Here is a 13,020-nt window from a genome sequence, read left to right as displayed (position 1 = left end):
TGTTTAACCAGTTAACCATTAACTGAGGTAGCTCCGCCAGGGCTGTCGCTGGGGTTTCTCCAGCCAGCCAGCACAGCACGGCCAGAGCTCGAGCCCCCTCCAGCCCGGCTGGGGCTTGGGTTCCGCCAGCATCCCACTGACCAGCCCGACATAGCCGGGGCTGAGGCCCCTCTGGACAGCCCGCCCACGCGGCCAGGGCTGCTCTGGCCGGCCGCCTGCCAGCCTGGTGTGGCCAGGATCCCTCCTGCTGGCCCGGCGTGGCCAGGGCTGCAGTCTCTGCTGCCGGCAGGGGATCGCCATGGTTAACAGTTAAGGCCAGTTAATCAGTAAGCCTAATGTTTACCGGTTAACCTTTTACATCCCTAAATGGACTATTAAAAAAATCACATATTTTTGCTTTTAAAAAACAGTGGTAACTCATAACTGAGCAGAGACAAAGACTCTGTTGATACAACAACATGTGGCTTAAATCTGAAAGGAGAAAGAAAGCTGTTCTGTTAAATTGACAGCTCTACACACAGGGCTTATATCTTAACTGGTATAATAAATCATGGAGAAAGAGTTCTGTTTGGCTGAAATAAGCATTTATTTGGACAGGGAACAAGTGGGTTTTAAAATCACTCTGGACACTGTACACAAAATTATTTCTTCATTTTACTTTCTTTGAGTATTTCCCAAAAGTTTTGCATTTGCTCTGTTTAGAGCTATTTACTCTCGTATTTAATCTATTCCATGTCAGCCTGCCAAAACCATTCAGCTCTTATCTAAACAGCTCCTCTCTACTCATTGTGGGGGTTAGATCTCGCTCCAAAGGAGCATTGCTGGTGACAAGAAAGCAGCTCACTCCATTGGCATTATCACATTGAACCCTGCCATTTTCCTGCACTAATCCAGATGAAGGATTGACATAAAGTCCATGTTTTCTTCTAACCGACAGCCAATCCCTCTCTTCCTCTCCTGACTTTCTCCCCTTTTACTAGCACAGGCCCTATCTTATTCCAAATAGCTTTTAACACTTTCTTTTCAGACATACATTCTTATATATGTATAAAACTTTGTGCAGTGGCTGCCACTGCCTGCCCACATCAGCACAGAATCTTAACATGCAGCGTATACTGAAACCAACAAAAAATACATGAGACTTAAAGTCCTTAGGCACTGATTCTCCCAGTAACTTTAAAGAGGTGCTCAAGAAGTTACCAGCTTTACTCCGTCCTTGGAACTCCACCAGAAACACCCCCATTGGTCTCTAGATCCTAACCAGTTGCACCATTGCTGGTGTACACTAAAAAACGAGAAGAACTTGGCAGAACATTCTAAGCACAATACTGAAATGTAACTGTAGATCGGACTAAGGACTGCAGCAGTGTGTTTTAAATAAAAATCAGATGGTACCTGGAACTGATTACAGCCCTCAAGCAAAGAGGATGCTGGCGTGTATTAATGACATTTAACACCCATAGGTCATTGTTAAGTGATTGGCTGACACATGCAAACATGTCATTATACTACTCAGATGAGCCTTCAAAGTAAGATGCAAACCAAAATATAAACTGTGCCATAAAACTAAACTAGCCTTTCCAGTTAGTTTGTGGAACTGAACTGTGAGAAAAAAGTTGTAGGAGACAGTACTTGACAGCAGAGAAAAGTATTTCATACAAGCATCTGGGGCTTCCCTTCACCAGCTTATATGGAGAACCATACTCCAAATTTTGTTCCACAATGCCCACCTTGTGTGTGTGGTAAAGTAGGGAGAGGATGAGAAAGTGTGACTTGGCATAGAATGTAAGTAAGGGGAGAATTTTTGGGATACAAGTTTTTGTCATTCAAATTCTGTTATCACTGATGGGAATAATGAGGGCAAAGCCCTTCAGAAAGAGTTAAAACCACCCCCTTCTCATCCCCTAAGTGAGAATTGCTATAAAAATGTCACCTCAGAATCCTATCTGGAAAATGTGTGCTTATTCCATTTCACCTTTGCTCTTCTGGCACAAAAAAAATTTTTTTAGAAGATGAAGATACAGTGATGATTGTGATAATATCTAACATTTACACGCTGACACTACCTTTCATTCTGGAATATCCCAAAGCATTTCAGAACAATATATACATTATTCATTTTGCCTCTCACTGAAAAGCAGCCACCTCTGAAACAAAGCTAAGAAGCTGTTTATGAGTTCAGAACCCCAAGCCTTTAACACAATTGCAGAAATCAAATGCTTTTAAAGCCCTGGCCATGATCTTCCATTGCCCTGAGTAGGAGAATTCCATTTTGCAGAGCTGGCCATTTGAGTCCCTGCTGAACAGGGATACAGTTCCATCAGTTCTTGGCTCATGCCAATCAACTACCTGGAGGTTTGTGCAAGGGGCTCAAGACCCCATCCTTCCCACAGTTCAGTAGTCACTCACACCAGGGCTCAGCTCCTGCTTTCCTCCCACTGCCACCATCTGATCAGTGGAAGTAGGGAGGACATGTTGGCAGTAAGTTCTCTGTCTCCCCTCCCCTTCAACTTGCTGCACGCTTTGCCTACAATGATTATGGAGCAGTACTAGAGGGAGAGAATGGGTCCACTAGAGGCCTCCCATTCTTACCAGAGAAAACCTGGGGAAAGCAGGAGAGGGGAGGGGATAGAGTGGGCAGTACTTCATCTTTAAAAATTATTCTGCATCCCAAAAATAAAATTACAGCCCTATAGCATTTTAGGAGTTCACAGCGCATGACAGAAGTCTTTAAGGCATACAGCAAAGAATGATCTTCTGGCTAAAGCAAAGGATCTGGAGCCAGGAGATATGAATTCCATGGTAAGTTCAGAGACAGGTGTCCTCAGTGACCATGGACAAGTCACATAACCTCTCAGGTTGGCATTATCACCCTCTGTGTAATCCAGATAACGACTACTTCTTAAGAGGCTCTGAAGGCACTATAAAGTAGTGTGGCCCAGTGGACAGGGAAAATTGGGTTCTGTTTCCAGCTTTATCACTGACCTATTGTATGAATTAGGCCAATTCACTCTCTCTTTCTGTACTTCAATTTCCTCATCTGTAAAAGGAAATAAAAATACTGGCCCATCTTTGTAAAGTGCTTTGAGGTCTGTAGATGAAAACGGCTAAACAACAACTAATGAATATTACTGAAACTGGAGAGGGAATTTACAGTTACAGTAAAGCAATGCACTGAAATTGAGATTTATGCTATACAGCCATGGGTCTGGTATATGAAGTAAGTACCATTTATTTAAGTAAGACTACTCAATCTGGGTATGATCCAATGTGAATTATTCAGAAACTGCATCAAATTAAACTGGGTGGCTCTGAATTTTTTTTTTAAATCAACATCAGTAAGTCATAGAGTATATTCACAGCCAAGCCATGACTCCTACATGCGAATAAGGCTCATCTTATGAGGGATAGCTCAGTGGTTTGAGCATTGGCCTCAATGCTCAAACGCAGGGTTGCGAGTTCAATCCTTGAGGGGGCCATTTAGGGATCTGGGGCAAAAATTGGGGATTGGTCCTGCTTTGAGAAGGGGGTTGGACTAGATGACCTCCTGAGGTCCCTTCCAACCCTGATATTCTATGACTCTATGATTCTAATAGCTAGGAAATTCAAAGCTAAAGCAGATTACTTGCCTTTAATTTAAAGTATTATCAGAACAAAAAACAAAATCACACCCCTCACTGGTGAGAGTTAACCATCTGTCTTACATTTGATTTTCCTGGCTTCTGCCACTTTTCTCAACACTTTAATAATACTTAACACTTAATATAAACACTTTTCAATTTCAAAGCACTTTATGCCCATTCATTCATTCATTCTCACAAACTCTTTGTAAGGTAGGAATTATTACCCTGCATATTATAGATGGGAATCTGAAGAAGAGATATTAAATGATTTGTCCATGATCATAGAGGGAGTCAGTGCTGGGATTAGAACCCCAGAGTTAATGGGGGTGGTTTTTGGTGCTCTATATTTAAAGAGGTTTTTTTTTTTAAAGAAATGGTGATGGGAGCATTAAAAAATACTAAAGGAACTATAACAGCTCTCAATGGGGTCATGCCAATCCATACTGTAACTACACTGATAAAAGCATATTATTTAGGTAATTAAATCCATAGTTAAGGAAGTGTGATAGTTAGCTGATAGACCGCTAGTACCTCCCACACACAGTATGAGTGATATATCCCAGATCCTAAACTTTGTACTCTTCAGAACAGCAAATTAAGAATTATGTTTACATCAATATCTATCTCTCTAACAGAAATGTAATCTTGTTAATGGTGATCTGTGTGGCAGTCCAAATATTTTTAATATGAAAGACTGCCCCCTAGTGAAATTGAAGGTGACGTTTTAGAATAAGTAAAGGGGTGACTATGCTCAGAATGGAATCAGATTTTTATGGCATTTTTAATGACTATGCCACACTTCATTCCCACTTGAACAACAGGGAAAAATAAATCAAATAGAGCTAATTTGTGAATTACTCCTTTGCAAATGTCTTTGGGTTACTTTTTAATCCACAGGCCCTGCTACTTGATGGTTTAGTTGTCTAAACTTCAGATTAAAAATACCTAGAACAACACACTTGAAACCAAAGCGCCAATAGCTCAGTGTCGCCCTTCCAAGGCACATAAACTGAGTTCTACACAATCTACTATGTCTACGAGGAACTGGAGTGAGGTGGTCATTTTGAAGAGACCTTATAAACTGAGATCCTATTTGCTTAGCATGGACATGTGAGATCCTCTAGGCTTCTCTAGTTGGGCTTCTACTATGTTCAAAGGAGTCTGAATGTACTAAATATGGAAATTCACTCTAACATTCTGGATCATGAAATGAAATGGCATGAATTGGGACACAAATGAATCCAACCTTTGCAATGCCAATGGGAATCACATATGAAGTCCACAGATCAAAAGGTAAAGGAACCTCCCAAATCTGTTCCCAAATATGACTGCCATATCATAAATCATCATAAAACAGGTTTCAGAGGAACAGCCGTGTTAGTCTGTATTCGCAAAAAGAAAAGGAGTACTTGTGGCACCTTAGAGACTAACCAATTTATTTGAGCATGAGCTTTCGTGAGCTACAGCTCACTTCATCGGATGCATACCGTGGAAACTGCAGCAGACATTATATACACACAGAGATCATGAAACAATACCTCCTCCCACCCCACTGTCCTGCTGGTAATAGCTTATCTAAAGTGATCATCAAGTTGGGCCATTTCCAGCACAAATCCAGGTTTTCTCACCCTCCACCCCCCCACACACAAACTCACTCTCCTGCTGGTAATAGCCCATCCAAAGTGACAACTCTCTTCACAATGTGCATGATAATCAAGGTGGGCCATTTCCTGCACAAATCCAGGTTCTCTCACCCCCTCACCCTCCTCCAAAAACCACACACACAAACTCACTATCCTGCTGGTAATAGCTGGAATAGAGGAAACTTCAATCCATCGGTGATCTTCCTGATAACACCATCCTGGCTACTATGGATGTAGAAGCCCTCTACACCAACATTCCACACAAAGATGGACTACAGGCCGTCAGGAACACTATCCCCGATAATGTCACGGCTAACCTGGTGGCTGAACTTTGTGACTTTGTCCTTACCCATAACTATTTCACATTTGGGGACAATGTATACCTTCAGATCAGCGGCACTGCTATGGGTACCCGCATGGCCCCACAGTATGCCAACATTTTTATGGCTGATTTAGAACAACGCTTCCTCAGCTCTCGTCCCCTAAAGCCCCTACTCTACTTGCGCTATATTGATGACATCTTCATCATCTGGACCCATGGAAAAGAAGCCCTTGAGGAATTCCACCATGATTTCAACAATTTCCATCCCACCACCAACCTCAGCCTGGTCCAGTCCACACAAGAGATCCACTTCCTGGACACTACAGTGCTAATAAACAATGGCCACATAAACACCACCCTATACCGGAAACCTACTGACCGCTATTCCTACCTGCATGCCTCCAGCTTTCACCCTGACCACACCACACGATCCATCGTCTACAGCCAAGCTCTGCGATACAACCGCATTTGCTCCAACCCCTCAGACAGAGACAAACACCTACAAGATCTCTGTCAAGCTTTCTTACAACTACAATACCCACCTGCAGAAGTAAAGAAACAGATTGATAGAGCCAGAAGAGTTCCCAGAAGTTACCTACTACAGGACAGGCCTAACAAAGAAAATAACAGAACGCCACTAGCCGTCACCTTCAGCCCCCAACTAAAACCCCTCCAACGCATTATTAAGGATCTACAACCTATCCTAAAGGATGACCCAACACTCTCACAAGTCTTGGGAGACAGGCCAGTCCTTGCCTACAGACAGCCCCGCAACCTGAAGCAAATACTCACCAACAACCACATACCACACAACAGAACCACTAACCCAGGAACTTATCCTTGCAACAAAGCCCGTTGCCAATTGTGCCCACATATCTATTCAGGGGACACCATCACAGGGCCTAATAACATCAGCCACACTATCAGAGGCTCGTTCACCTGCACATCCACCAATGTGATATATGCCATCATGTGCCAGCAATGCCCCTCTGCCATGTACATTGGTCAAACTGGACAGTCTCTACGTAAAAGAATAAATGGACACAAATCAGATGTCAAGAATTATAACATTCATAAACCAGTCGGAGAACACTTCAATCTCTCTGGTCACGCAATCACAGACATGAAGGTCGCTATCTTAAAACAAAAAAACTTCAAATCCAGACTCCAGCGAGAAACTGCTGAATTGGAATTCATTTGCAAATTGGATACTATTAATTTAGGCTTAAATAGAGACTGGGAGTGGCTAAGTCATTATGCAAGGTAGCCTGTTTCCTCTTGTTTTTTCCTACCCCCCCCACCCCCCCAGATATTCTGGTTTAACTTGGATTTAAACTTGGAGAGTGGTCAGTTTAGATGAGCTATTACCAGCAGGAGAGTGAGTTTGTGTGTGTATGGGGGTGGGGGGGAAGTGAGAAAACCTGGATCTATGCAGGAAATAGCCCGACTTGATTATGTAAAGAGTTGTCACTTTGGATGGGCTAGCACCAGCAGGAGAGTGAATTTGTGTGGGGGGGTGGAGGGTGAGAAAACCTGGATTTGTGCTGGAAATGGCCCACCTGTTGATCACTTTAGATAAGCTATTACCAGCAGGACAGTGGGGTGGGAGGAGGTATTGTTTCATATTCTCTGTGTGTATATAAAGTCTGCTGCAGTTTCCACGGTACACATCTGATGAAGTGAGCTGTGGCTCACGAAAGCTCATGCTCAAATAAATTGGTTAGTCTCTAAGGTGCCACAAGTACTCCTTTTCTTTCATCATAAAACACTTGTTTGAAAGGATATCACCAGTAAGAATGGCCATATAAACAATAATGGTGGTGAGCAAGTTCTTGCTAGAAGCTTTCAGAGCTGTGACTTTGCCTTTGTTCAGGTTTGCTTTAATGCATCTACATGAACAAAATATGCTAGCAGAACCCTGCAAACATGCACCATATGCTTTTTGATCTGGTGCAGTCCGTCCCATCATGAACAAACTCTACACCGGACAAGTCACAATAAAATTGGTCTTCAGAGCACAGTTTAAGTTTATTTTTAAAATTTCACTGTCAAACTATGAAAACAGAGCCATCCATCTTACAGAACTACTCATCAATATTAGCTTAAATAAATTTACGTCTAGTGGACCAGCAAACTTACCCAAGAAGGAGGACAGTGCATGTGTTGCCTGTTCAGTGATGACAGAATAATTCCTCCACTGTATACACTAAAAGGAATTAAACAAACCTATTAGAGTTTACTGATTTCTCTACATACTTAGTCCCTAATTCAGGACAGCTCTTAAACACATGTACAAGTCCGACTGAGGTCAATGGAATTTAAGTACATGCTTAACGTTAAGCAGGTACTTGAGTGCTAACCTGAATAGGGATGAATTTAAGCACATGCTTAATTGCTTTCCTGAAATGGGGCCTTAAACACTTGCTAACATCTCTACTACTTACTAAATGCAAAATCTCCACTAATGTAATATTAGGATTGCACAGTTAAAATCACTAAAGAGTGAAAAATGCAAAAGCTAAGCATTTTAAAAGCAATGTTAACTGTGCCACATTTCCACATCCCACATGGACCACAGCTTAGCAGAGAGACCATCTCCTTCCCGTTCACACTCATGTAATGTCCCTCTGGCAACTGCAGCAATTGCTAACCAGAAAAAATATTTTTCAATTATGTGGCCAATTTATATCAAACTTCTCCCAGGTCTCTTTCCCTTTGATATAACTAAATATAACATGATATAACATGCCTTGCATAGAGTTTGTAACTCTGATAATTTCTGAGTTGAAAGTAAAAAAGTTGCAATTTTGTCCCGTAATTCAAAATGCCAAAATCTATTTCCTTTGTTTCCAAAAACGTGAAGTTTCAATCCCAAACGGATACAATCCTACTTTTGTTTGTATAGTACCTAGCACGAGGCCCCATTATTGTTTGGGCCTCAGGCACTACCATAATAAACATGATTATTATTAATATTTTCCCAAAAGTTATAAGCCATTTTATATCTGACAAAAACCAAAGTGACTACTTGTATCCAGCAAACATTTACATATGCATTTTGCAAGCAGTGCAAAATTCCTACTGTGCTCAATCCCACATGAACTGATTTTGTTATTTTCCACCCAATTCTTTTTCTGACTTAACAACTCCTTCCTTGAGGAAGACTACTTTTAAAAGATCAGCAGTGGAAAGACAGTTTCCTGAATGTTCTTAAAGTGGGAATTTTTCTTTCAGAGACACATAACCCAAACATGACTGAAAGAATTTACATGAAACTTATTTTAAGTAAAAAGAAAAGGAGTACTTGTGGCACCAAAGAGACGAACAAATTTATTTGAGCATAAGCTTTCGTGAGCTACAGCTCACACGCATCCGATGAAGTGAGCTGTAGCTCACGAAAGCTTATGCTCAAATAAATGTGTTAGTCTCTAAGGTGCCACAAGTACTCCTTTTCTTTTTGCGAATCCAGACTAACATGGCTGCTACTCTGAAACCTCTTATTTTAAGTAATCACCGTCGAACATATACCAAGCATGGAAACTTTCAGTCCAGAATGAGAATTCTGGGGAAAGATATGAGCAAAAGAAAACATGGGATGATAATGAAAACCTTTTGCAACCTTAACTGTTGCTACCGGAGAAACCACAGCCTCACACTATATCCTGTTTCAGAGTAACAGCCGTGTTAGTCTGTATTCGCAAAAAGAAAAGGAGTACTTGTGGCACCTTAGAGACTAACCAATTTATTTGAGCATGAGCTTTCGTGAGCTACAGCTCACTTCATCGGACGCATACCGTGGAAACTGCAGCAGACTTTATATACACACAGAGATCATGAAACAATACCTCCCCCCACCCCACTGTCCTGCTGGTAATAGCTTATCTAAAGTGATCATCAAGTTGGGCCATTTCCAGCACAAATCCAGGTTTTCTCACCCTCCAGCCCCCCACACACAAACTCACTCTCCTGCTGGCAATAGCCTATGCTATTATTACCAGCTATTATTAATATTATGCTGCTATTACCAGCAGGAGAGTGAGTTTGTGTGTGGGGGAAGGGGGGCTGGAGGGTGAGAAAACCTGGATTTGTGCTGGAAATGGCCCAACTTGATGATCACTTTAGATAAGCTATTAGATAAGCTATTACCAGCAGGACAGTGGGGTGGGAGGAGGTATTGTTTCATGATCTCTGTGTGTATATAAAGTCTGCTGCAGTTTCCACGGTATGCATCCGATGAAGTGAGCTGTAGGTCACGAAAGCTCATGCTCAAATAAATTGGTTAGTCTCTAAGGTGCCACAAGTACTCCTTTTCTTTTTACACTATATCCTGGTGAGTTTCTGGAGACTGTTATTTACCAGCTGCTCTTCTCATCTGACAAGCTGATGAAAGAGCAAGACATGCACCACAGAAATTCATGGTAGTGAGATTCAATAGAGCATGCATTACTGTACATCCCATCTATAAAACATATCTGCACAGCTTGGCTAATGTGCCATGATTTGTGTGAACATATCACAATGCACATGTCAACAATGTCCACGAATAAATTGCTTTGTAAGATTGTAGTAAAGAGCATGTCAATGAGAGCACAGAGTATGTTAACAAGAAAGGAACTGCTCTACAATGTCAGTACCCTCACATTTACATTATTTGGTCACAGCTGCATAATGAAGAGCAGGGGCTGATTAAAAGCCACAGAGCACACGTACACATTGTGAAATACCAGTTTATCCCTTTTCTATTCTATGAAATATCTAACAAAGACCTTGATCATCAGAATTCCAGTGTGATGTACACTGAGTACAGTGAGCATGTTTCTGTTCTCACATGGGGCTACTTTTTTCCAAGAGCTGCGCTCATTTCAGCTTTGCATTTCACCTTTAACACAGTTCATCTTAAGGACTAACAAACACTGTTAAGTGTCTTTGGAAAAGAAACTTTTTGTGGCATGGAGGTACACAAAATCTTCAAAGCAAAACTTTATGGGGTTGGTTTTCCTCCTCTGAACTCACAAATGAGTTCTGTGAATAATATTAGTCTGATGCAGTTTCAAATGAGTTGCTCAAACCCTTCCCCTGACTAAATAGGTCTTAAAAAAATCAGTGTTTTTATTCTAACAAAAACCCTTTGTTAAATTACTGCAAGTGCAAAACTCCACAAAAAGTTATTATAAAACTACCTGTGCACCAGGTGAGCCAAATATGGCTCCTTCTTCTGCACACAATTACAGTAGATTCCATCTCCCCATCCATAAAAGACTGTCTGTGGAACTTATACCCAGGCATACATTGGATTTTTGGGATGTATTTCACTATACATTGGAGTATCTTCTTGTTGCCTGTGTATAACTGTTAGAAAAAGCACTGGGAATCAGAAATCCTAGGTTACCTGTTGTATGACCATGAGCAAGTCACTTCCCTCAGAGTAAAAAAGTGGATAACATAATCTATCTAGAGTACCTGGCAGAACTGTGAAGCACTTTGAGATGTGAGGTACGATATAAAAGGACAAAGTATTATTACTAATAAAATACACTGAACCCTATCCGTTTTTTTAATAAAAAACATAGCTCTGGCCCAATGGCATTAAAAAATCAACATTTTAATTTTTAGAGACTTCCATATGCTTCAGAGATTTCTCTGTCTCTGAGACAATGGTTATTCCCAGTCTTGGAGATGATAGCACAGAAAAGATAGTGAGAAACACTGCACTGATCACTTGCATAGACTGTTGTTCAGCCGTGACAAGATTCTGTCATGGTCATGGTTTATATATTGATCAGATGGGGCAGATGTGTTTGTTTTTGAGGAATTTCAACATAGTTCATAAAAAGCTCTATAATGGGACAGCTTCTTTGCATCTACTGCTCAGTTTCAGCATTTGGACACTACTTTAAATCTTGCAATGTGCATTAATTATATGGCTATGTCTACACTACAGACCTTACAAGTAAGGTCTTCCACGTAGCCACTCTCCTGCCGGCATAATTAAACCACGCCAATGAGCGGTGTTAGCTATGTTGGTAGGAGAGTACCTCCTGCCAACATAGCACTGTCTACACTAACACTGTTGTTGAGGGTGTGTTTTTTCACACCCTTGACTCATTTGCCAACAAAAGTGCTAGTGTAGACAAAGCCTATTTCTTCCTATTTAAAGCCCTGCAGTTTATGATTAACATAATAATATTTCCCTCATAATATCACCTGTTTGCACTCTTATTCTGCCTCAACTAATTGGAATACTGTCACCTGAGGCAATTTCTTTTTTAAATCCCCAACTGAAAATCTTCCTCTTCTCTTTTCCCTAAAACATTCTGTGATGCTGTGTAAGAAGGATGCTACATAAATATTGGACTGTATATGATCCTACATCCGGCAACTCTCACAGCTCCTTAGTGCCATACTGGCATCTAATGGCAGTGCCGAAAATTGCAAATTCACATCACTTAAAGGTACCAGGAAAGGAGGGATTTATGGTAGTGATATATTTCCATCATTTTATTTGAACAACAGCTTACAGATGAAGGGTCATAATAAACCCAACCAGAGATTACAGTATAAAATATTCACCATTGGTGGCCTTCTGTGGTAAGAATTGGAAACTTCATGAATTTAGCGAGTAGTGTGTTAGCAAAGAGCACTGCATGGCCAGTTTCATCAAGGCATCATTTGCCAACTAATGCGTCTCAGTTCTCCGTTTTACAAAACCAAAAAATCCCCACAACCCAAAAAATTAACAGGTTTGCTCCTATTAAGTCTCCCGAAGCTGTTTTTTTGCCTCCAAAAATACCAGAGGCCTTTGGCCACAGCTGTATGTTCAATAACTAAACTGTGGGTGGATGTTTGCCGCCTCCCCTTTTGGAGTCTCAAGTTTTTATTCACCAAGCGCGGCCCTGGTGAAAAGCGTGCGACGTGCTTACTGCTGCGCAGCCGGCAACCGGCCAAAGCGCCAGCGCAGCGCTGGGCTGGGCTGGGCTGGGCTGGGCTGGAGGCCGGGGCCGGCCGAGCCCCGAGCCCCGTCCGCCGCCACCCGCCTCTTCAGCGCGGAGCGTCAGGCCCCGAGGGCAGCGCCCCGCCCTGAGGGACCCCTGCGGCCGGCTCCAAGCAGCGGGGCGGCCTCCGGACTCGGGGGCCGCGGGGACCTGCCGTCCCTGGGGCCGCGCCCGGCCTCGCTGGGCCTCGGGGCCCCGGCACCGCACAGAGTCGGGCCGCTCCCTGCTCTGCCCCCGGGTCCAGCCCGGTCCCTCTGCCCGGCGGGGCCTGGGCTCCGCGTCCCGGGCTCCGCGTCCCGCTGCCGGCCCATGGCGGAGCGCGGCGTGGGGGGAGCCTGCGGAGCCACTCACCTGACAACGCGCCGGAAGCCGGTAGCCGCGGCCGGGCTCTGGCGTGCGGCGCCCAAATCCTTCCCCGCCGCCCGGCGGGCGGTTCCCGG

General features: G+C 42.8%; 1 protein-coding gene across 13 annotated transcripts in view; it reads right to left on the bottom strand.

Annotated features, from left to right (window-relative positions):
- Positions 1-13,020, bottom strand: part of EXD3 (exonuclease 3'-5' domain containing 3) — a 564,575-nt gene extending 551,555 nt beyond the window's left edge. For all 13 annotated transcript variants that reach the window (XM_075120432.1, XM_075120430.1, XM_048822833.2 and 10 more), the window contains exons 1-2: positions 12,932-13,020; positions 7,728-7,794 (exon numbers count right to left, since the gene is read on the bottom strand). The gene's annotated coding sequence lies outside the window, so the exon portion shown is untranslated. The remainder of the gene's footprint in view (positions 1-7,727; positions 7,795-12,931) is intronic.

The sequence above is a fragment of the Caretta caretta genome, chromosome 16 (genome assembly GCF_965140235.1).
Source record: "Caretta caretta isolate rCarCar2 chromosome 16, rCarCar1.hap1, whole genome shotgun sequence".
In the NCBI taxonomy this organism is placed as follows: domain Eukaryota; kingdom Metazoa; phylum Chordata; order Testudines; family Cheloniidae; genus Caretta; species Caretta caretta.
This window is presented reverse-complemented; position numbering and strand designations above follow the sequence as displayed.